Source organism: Lactuca saligna, chromosome 7 (genome assembly GCF_052625555.1).
Source record: "Lactuca saligna cultivar CGN05327 chromosome 7, ASM5262555v1, whole genome shotgun sequence".
NCBI classification, from domain to species: domain Eukaryota; kingdom Viridiplantae; phylum Streptophyta; class Magnoliopsida; order Asterales; family Asteraceae; genus Lactuca; species Lactuca saligna.
The window spans coordinates 30,188,352-30,197,124 of NC_136423.1; positions in this window are offsets into that span (position 1 = coordinate 30,188,352).

Below are 8,773 nucleotides of genomic sequence, written 5' to 3' on the forward strand. Positions count from 1 at the left end.
TTACAAAAAGTAAATACAAAAAATATATTTATTATAATATAGTAATTAAATTAAATTAGAAAAAAGAAAATACAAAAAATTGAGTGCTAAGAGTGATACCACTCCTTACTATGAGTTAAATGTGGGTGTTAAAAGAAGAAAAATGATGTAACATTTAAAATGCTTATGTGGTAAGATACCAAGAATGTCACCACTTCTCTTAACCTTAGTGACGACAAAAAAGCTGCATCCAATCACAACCAATCACGAGCAAAGGAAATGTTCTATTTCATCACGCTATGCATGCAGCGAGGTATCAATGGTGGGGCCCTAGCAAGAGCTAGGGGGCGGTGTTCCAAATAGTTGGCGAGCTATGGCGAGGAGTGTGACACTTCCACTAGGCTAAGCCTAATAGTTCGTGTCGTCGATATCTTGTAATGAGAATGGTATCTTAGGTTGATGTGAAATTTTTATTTTATGGGATATCAACATCATTTTCCCACCATCGGCCACAAATACGAATCACTTTTTAACAAAAAAAAAATTGCATGTCACTATTTATTTATTTAAGAAAAAATTTATCTAGATATTCAAAATATGAATAAAATAAAAGCATTTCATTCGGTAAAAAAAAATAACAACTAGATACATAAATAAAAAAAAAAAAATATATATATATATATATATATATATATATATATATATATATATATATATATATATTGCATAAATAAAACTAAATGACATTACATAAAGACAACCATAGTTATTTTTTTTATATTTTAATCACTACAAGAAATTCAAGCTTTAGCAAAGACACCAATAGCGGTGGCATGGGTCTTCAACGACGACTAATGAAATAGTCGCCACTAAAGACCCATTTCGCCGCTAAAGGCTGAATGATACGGATCCGCTCTTTGACGTTCTAGTAGATATGAACCGTCCGATCGTGGTTATAATCCAACGACTAGGGTGGTTGTGAAAGGGATAAAGGAAATCCTAGGGGTGAGCATTTGGACCGGCCCGGACTGGACTGGCTCTTGGACCGGACCGGTTATGGGGAATTTTGTGGACCATGGACCGGACCGGATGAGTCGTGTCCGTGTCCGTGTCCGGGTCCAGGTCCGGGTTTTCCGGTTTTTGGACCCGTTTGGACCGGTACAACTTTAATTGCATAGAGTATATGTAATCTAAATTGATGTATAATATTATAACTTGCAAAATTAATATGTTTCCGTTTCATGCCTAAGTAATCTACACGATGTATAATATTATAACTTGTAATTTGCAAAAATTAATTTTCCAAATAAAAACAACTAACATATAAATCAAGTTCACCAACAAAAGTTAAACAATTTTAAGACAAAGATATAAAAGTATTACCGTGACAACAAAAATCATAGTTTAAACTTTAAAATCAATCTAACTAACAAACCTCATAAACTAATAATCTAATCTTCCACTGGCCTCTTCCCCATATCATTATCATCCATATTTTTTTCTCTATATAAACACAAATGAAAATGTTGTTAGTATTTAATAAAAAGTAATAGTTGTATAAAAATAGAATAAAGATTGTAATTTTTTTACCCAAAGTTATATCATCATCGTTCAAGATGTCAGCAACGTTGTCAACTATCGGATTTGTAGACTTTATCACCCAATATTGGACTCGAAATTATAGTATAAAAAAATACTAAAAAACTAGTCTGATACTCACTTACAACTCTACCACATATGATAAATGCGGACTCGAAATTATAGTATAAAAAAATACTAAAAAACTGAAATATTTCAGCTTTGATAGCTCTACTTTGAAGGATTGTAACTCAGTGAATAAAATACCAAAATAAACAAAATAATAGTCTAAATTCATCTACAAACTGTAAACTAAATGTTGGAAAAAACCGGAGGTCAATCCGACTTAAAACGAATGAGTTATGGGTGTTTAAAAAACGTCACAGATTACAAAATCTTGCTAAAAACTGAATTTTTTCAGCTTTGATAGCTCTACTTTGAAGGATTGTAACTTAGTGAATATGATACAAAAATAAACAAAATTATAGTCCAAACTCATCTACAAACTGTAAACTAAATTTTGGAAAAGATCGTTGGTCAATCCGACTTAAAACGAATGAGTTATGGGTGTTTGAAAAACATCACAGATTACAAAATCTTGCTGAAAAGCTGAATTTTTTCAGCTTTTATAGTTCTACTTTGAAGGATTGTAACGCGGTGAATATAATACCAAAATAAAAAAAAAATTATAGTCTAAATTTATCTACAAACTGTAAACTAAATGTTGGAAAAAACCGTATATCAATCTGACATAAAACGAATGAGTTATGATTGTTTAAAAAAACATCACAGAAATCTTAATCATGTCCAACCGGTTCTAAACCCGGTAAAAACCGGACCGAACCAGGAAAAAAACCGGACCAGACCGGAGAGAAATCTGAGAACCGAGAACCGGCCCGGGAGTCCAAAAAAATGGTCCGGTCCGGTCCGGTCCACCGGTCCAAATGCTCACCCCTAGGAAATACCAACGACTTTTGTTGCCGCTAAAGATTGAAAAATGACGCGGTAATAATTCCCTCCTTATAGTCGCCGCTATTGAGAACTGTCGCCGCTAAAGCCTAAAGTGTCCCTGGTAAAGGCATCGCCGCTAAAGGTCGACGCACTTAACCCCAAAATCGTCGATCTTCTCCCTTTTCTCTTCTGTTTCACTGCAAATCTCGTTTGTTTCTCTCATCTGCGTGGCTTGCTTCGTCACTTTCGTCGATTAGAGTGGGATATTGTCACATTTATCAATTTTGGTGAAGTTACCATCAGTGGGCAAGGATTTTTCGGTGAGGACCAAGTTTTTTCCGTCGAAACCAAACTTTTCTAGGTCAATTTACTATCCCTTTTCTCTTGTAACATTAATTTTAAGCTTATTGGAGTGGTTAATTGTAAAAAAAATTTCAATTTAAGTTTTGTTGATTGTGTTCCCAACCACCACCCGCCACTATCGCCACCACTGGACCACCACACACCACCACAGGTTTTATTACTTCTATTTATTGTGAAATATTAGTTTAATTGCAAAATATATGCATTTGTATCAATAATTTGAAAATTGTCATATGTATATTTGATATTTGTATGTGATTATATGTAAATTTGGTGTGTATAAGTCAATGTATGTGTGTTGGATGTATATGTGGTATATAAGTATTTGGTAGAAGTATGATGTTATTATCTATATATGTGAAATTATGTGTATTTGAAATAAGTAGGATGTTATTATATGTGTATGTGAATGTATGTATGTTTGTTGTGTATTTGGTATATGAATGTGAAATTTGTGTATTTTGTATAAATATGTTATTATCTATATATGTGAAAGCATATGTATTTGGTATAAGTAGGATGTTATAAAGCAACATTATACTAGTGAAAGTATATGTTGATTGAAATAAGCAACTTGTTATCTCAAACGTCCACAAATGTTGTGCTTTGGCAAATGCTTTTTGTGTGAATAAAACTCATAAAGTGGCAAATTCTTTTATTTGTAACATTGTACTTTTATAGCAACTTACTGTTATATATATATATATATATATATATATATATATATATATAATAGTAAGATGTAATAAAAGTACAATATTACTATTTCTATGCTTTTGTCTGTGTATATCATGGCTGCTATTATGGGTGATAAAATGCATGTTGATTTGGTAATTGTGTTTTCGCCCCAAGTGCAATAAATAAAAATGTACTTTTTGTATATCTTATATTTAATTACAAGAAATAGTAAGGTACTTTGGTAGTTTTGTTTATGTTTGATAATTGAACTTATAATTTATATATGTTGTTATTTATTATGTAGTTGGAAAATCTTCGGGTGTTGGTCAACGACACGACATGTAGGGAGGAGTTTTATTCATTTTTTCAATCACAAAATAATCAATGAGGAAATGATGGGAACAAGATGATGATATGTAGGGAGGAGATTTATTTGTATGTTATACTTGTTGTCTCACTTTGCTACTTGTTAGAATTATAAAACTTACTTTGCTACTTGTAAGAATTCTCAAACTTTTGGTTGTTTTGTTTTGGTATTAAATTAATTATAACAGTATTTTGTATTTAATTTGATGTTGTTATTTAATTTTTGGTATAGAATTAATTATAACAGTATTTGGAATTAATTATACAAAAAATTTCTAATATAAAAAAATGAAATATGTTATTTCGGGCTACACTATTACTGACGACATGAGTATTACCGGTAACATTCTCTTTAGGGGCGACAGGAAGTATTACTAATGACAGGTGCATTAGTGGCGACATTTGCCTTTAGCGGTGACAATTTGTTCAATAGCGACGAAGCAGTAGCGACGACTCTTTATCGGTGACGTGTCACCGCTATTAGCTTTAGCGGTGACATCTCGACCCTTTACCGGTGACTTTTGTCGCTGTAAATTGCTCATTTCCTTGTAGTGTTTCTCTGAATTTGCCTTTTCAACACAACTATCATTTCGAGGTCTTCACCATCGAGACCATCGGTTGACATTTGCAATAGATGCATATCATTCATCACCTGTTGCTCCCAAAGTATTATGTAGTTTTTGAACGTTTCGATCCTGTTGATGACACAACTTTCTCCACAACTAACCACTTCAATGCAGTCTTGAAAACCATCAATGCTTTGTTGTGCATGACTGCTTTCCTATTGCATTCTAGTTAATATTGTTGAAGCATCGTGTTGCAAATGTCAAAATCATTTAGCCACTCTTGTATTGATCACAAATTTAAATGCTTTCCTATTGCATTAGTTTTCAACATGTTCTATTTGCTATTTTCTGGTAAGACATCCTTATTCGAATAGGTACCCTTTCATATTGAATTATGAAAGTGCACAACAACGTCTTCCCAAGAAATAACATGTCTTTGGTTGTTCTCTTAAAGTTCGTTAGAGGAAATGGTTATTCGAGTGCAAGCTAAAGCCTCTTCTTAATCTTGGGTCCAATTTTTAGGACTCTGTTGAGCGTAGACTATTTATTGCCCTTTTTTCCACCTTGTTCATCTTGTCATGTGCGTAGCAATGTAATGGAAATATATGCATTAATGTTTGTAATGTAATAGGGTTTTTATGTAGTCATGATCTAGAAGAAGAAAAAAATAGAAAATTATTGTAACGTTCCAAAAATAAGACCATAAACTTTCATTTTTACTCAAATAAAAACAGTGTTCCAAACATTATCCATACAAATTAACCAAAGTAAGTGTATAAGTATTATTTCAGATCAGAGTAAATTATAAAATGAAAAAACATCTAGTGTGTGTCCTGCAATTATCCGGAGCTCCCTTGCTTGAAAATCGTAGTACCTGAAACACAAACTGAAAACCGTAAGCACAAAGCTTAATGAGTTCCCCTAACATACCACATACAAAACAAACATACTGTCAGGCATATCTGGGTGCCCGACTCACCCTGTCGAACATATCAAGGTGCTGGACCTACCCTGCTAGGCATATCTGGGTACCCGACCTACCCTCCGGTCTATAACAACCAGTTAAGGGGTCTATTTCACCCCTACCACTACCACATAATAACAACATAAACATACTGTCAGACATATCTGGGTGCCCGACCTACCCTCCAGTCTATTTCAACCAGTTACGTGGCCTATTTCACCCCTACCATTACCACATAATAATAGCACAAACATACTATCATACATATATGGGTGCTTGATCTATCCTCCGGTCTATTTCAACCGGTTATAGGGTCTGTTTCACCCTTACCACTATAACATAATAACATACATAAATCACATAATCATCAAGTAATACATAAATGATGATAATTATCAAACAGAAAACCATCATATTATGCAATAATTAAAGGTCCGACCTTGGTGCCGCCGAACCGAAAATCCCACACTGACAACAAATAAAACGCAATTAATAATTATGTCATAATCTTATATCCATTGTCTCAACTCGAATGTCCCTACTCCTACGACAAAATACCATTTTACCCTTTCCTTAATGGGCCCAACCCAAACTTGGCCTAATACCCACTAATGGCCCAACAACACAACTCGATGCCTAAACCAACCTAAGGCCCATTCAAAGTCCTGAGGCCCAACCGAAGTCCAAACAGATAATTCATAGCCTAAAGAAACAAGCTCAAACCCCGAAACAAGCCCATGACCAAAAGCCCAAGAAGCTCACTGATGAACCGAACGCGCTGTATCCTCTGGTGGAGTGCACGAAATTCATTGCCAACCACAGATTGGGACCCCTTGCCTGAACGTGTCGTGTTCCTGAAATGAACGCACGACGATCCTGACCATTGACCAAAAATCACACCAAATGTCTTAATACCTTAAGCTCAATGTCTAAATCCTCAAAATAGCTTCATATCAATGACTTAACCCATAAAATTGTCAACTTGGCACCTTTGCATGGTCCAAAAGGACCTAATCTTGATTTCAAGCATTCTAACTCCATAAAGAGGCCAAGATGCAAGCTTTTACCTTAAGACCTTAGTCCAAACTTCCAAATCTGATTTAAAGGGACTTCTTAAGTCATAAAGTTCCTGACTATACGACTTAGCATGACTTAATGGGACCCAAATCAAACCCTAAGTCCCAAACATTACCAAAGGACCACTAAAAAATGCATGAAAGGTTAATATTCATCAAGATCCAAACTTTAAGACTTCATAACCCCAACAAGGACTAAATATGAACCTCAAAGGTTCTGGAGTAACTTCTACTCACAAGAACTACCATAAAGGGAAAGAAGCCATAACCAAACCAACTACATAGATCTACATGAATGATTTGTCAAGGTTAAAACTTTATACCTCCAGAAACTAGATCTATCTAAATAAAGCTTGGATCCAAAAGCCCCAAGACAAGCATTGGATCTTCAGGAAGTTCTTTAATTCTTCATCAACCATCAAAACACACTAAAATCACAATAAATCTCAAGATATACTTAAATGGAGGCTAGGTTTTCGTTCTTAGGGTTAGAGAGGATGGAGGGTGAAAGAAATGAGAGCTGGAGGTGAGTTAAGGTCTTTAAATATGGTCCAGGACTCTAAATTAGGGTTTTAATCTGGCCTTACGAATGTAGTGTGTTCCCTTAGGGAATGCATGGAGTTCCCAAATGCTCTCGTGTCCAAATTCTTGTGTATTCCATGTGTACCACCCTTGTAGGCCATGCGTACCTGGTTTGGTCCAAACCCTTCTAACTTCAAATGATTATAACTTTTTGCACCCCTTATCCATTTTTGATGTTCTTTATATCCATAGAAAGATAAAGAGAAGCCCTACACTTCTATCAAATTTTATTTTTCCTAAAAACCATCAGAACTAAAATCCAAAATCATAAAAGGCCCGAACCAACACCTTTACCGATACACTTAGGCTCTAAAATACAAATTGAACCCTATCATCACATACCCAACACCACCCACATCCGAATGGGTCTAAACCTTTCTTTCCCAAGGACCTAAAACTTGTAATAACTGATGATAGGGCCACGGACCTGATTAAGAAGTGATTTGAAACCGGGCGTTGCAACTAAGGTCAAAAAAGGTCATATTTAGGCAAGATAGGTGGTGTTGACGAATAGTATACAGCTGCAAGGCTCAATAAATAAGATAAAGAAGGGGTAAATTTGAAAGAAATGATTAGCTATTGTTCTAATACCATGTGACCAAAGTATATTGCAATGAAGATACCTATATAATTAAAATTCAATATACAATAATTATACTTAAAATGTGTGTTGGTGCATGTAAATGCTCCACAAATAGTGAGTGATAGTTAGGTTATATTTTCCCTTTGTTGTATTTATGGTGTAAATACTCTCCCTCCTATATAAAGGGAGAGTTGGTCATTTATTTCCTTAAGTTAGCTAGCTCATTTGTTTTTTCTTAGAAGAGTTACACTTCTCACAATGTAATTCTAGAGAGAGAAAGTTGGTGGGTTCTCCCCACCTAGGGAAAGCTTCTCTCCCACCATGTTCTTCATGCTTCATCAATATTATTCTCTCTTATTCTTAGTCTTTTTTATGAACTCATAATATGTTCTTCGTGTTCATAGTTACAAAAACATGATTAATCTCGAGATATCTTTCTTCCTCATTCACCATTCATTATAAAAATGGGTCTTTATAATTCGTATCAGAGTCGTACCTTGAAGATCTCACGATTAGTTCAAGGGAACGACTCCCATTCGGTGATTATCTTGTGATTTTTCCGTGTTTCTACAAGAAAAAATGTTCGGGTTGCAAACCGGAATTTTTTTTATGAAGTTCTTTCTTAGTTCTATCTTATGGGTGATTTTATCTCAATAAAATAAATTGTTGTTGCTGCTGCTTGTTCTATTTATTACTGGAAGAAGATGTTCTTAAAGTTCTTACAATTTTTGCTGTTGAAGAAATGAAGAAATTATTCTTGTGGTCTCCAAAGTGTTGAAGATATTCTCCAAGAACTTCTTTTTCTTGGATGAGAAGACACAAATTTAATGGGCTTATTTTCAAGAGAAGTAGATTTTATTTTCTTTCCTAGCAACTTTTTCTTCACAAGAGGTATCAAGTTTCTATTCTTCAAAATTTTCTTATTGTTAATTTAATGTTGAAGACCATTTGGACGTAAATTGTGTTTGTAAAAAGCACTTTGTCCTTTTTGCTTCTTTTGGGTAAAGAGTAATTCACTCATATTTGCCTTCCCAAGCAAAAACCATGTGATATAGTCCAATCCCGTCACCTTTTGTCTCCTAAAAAC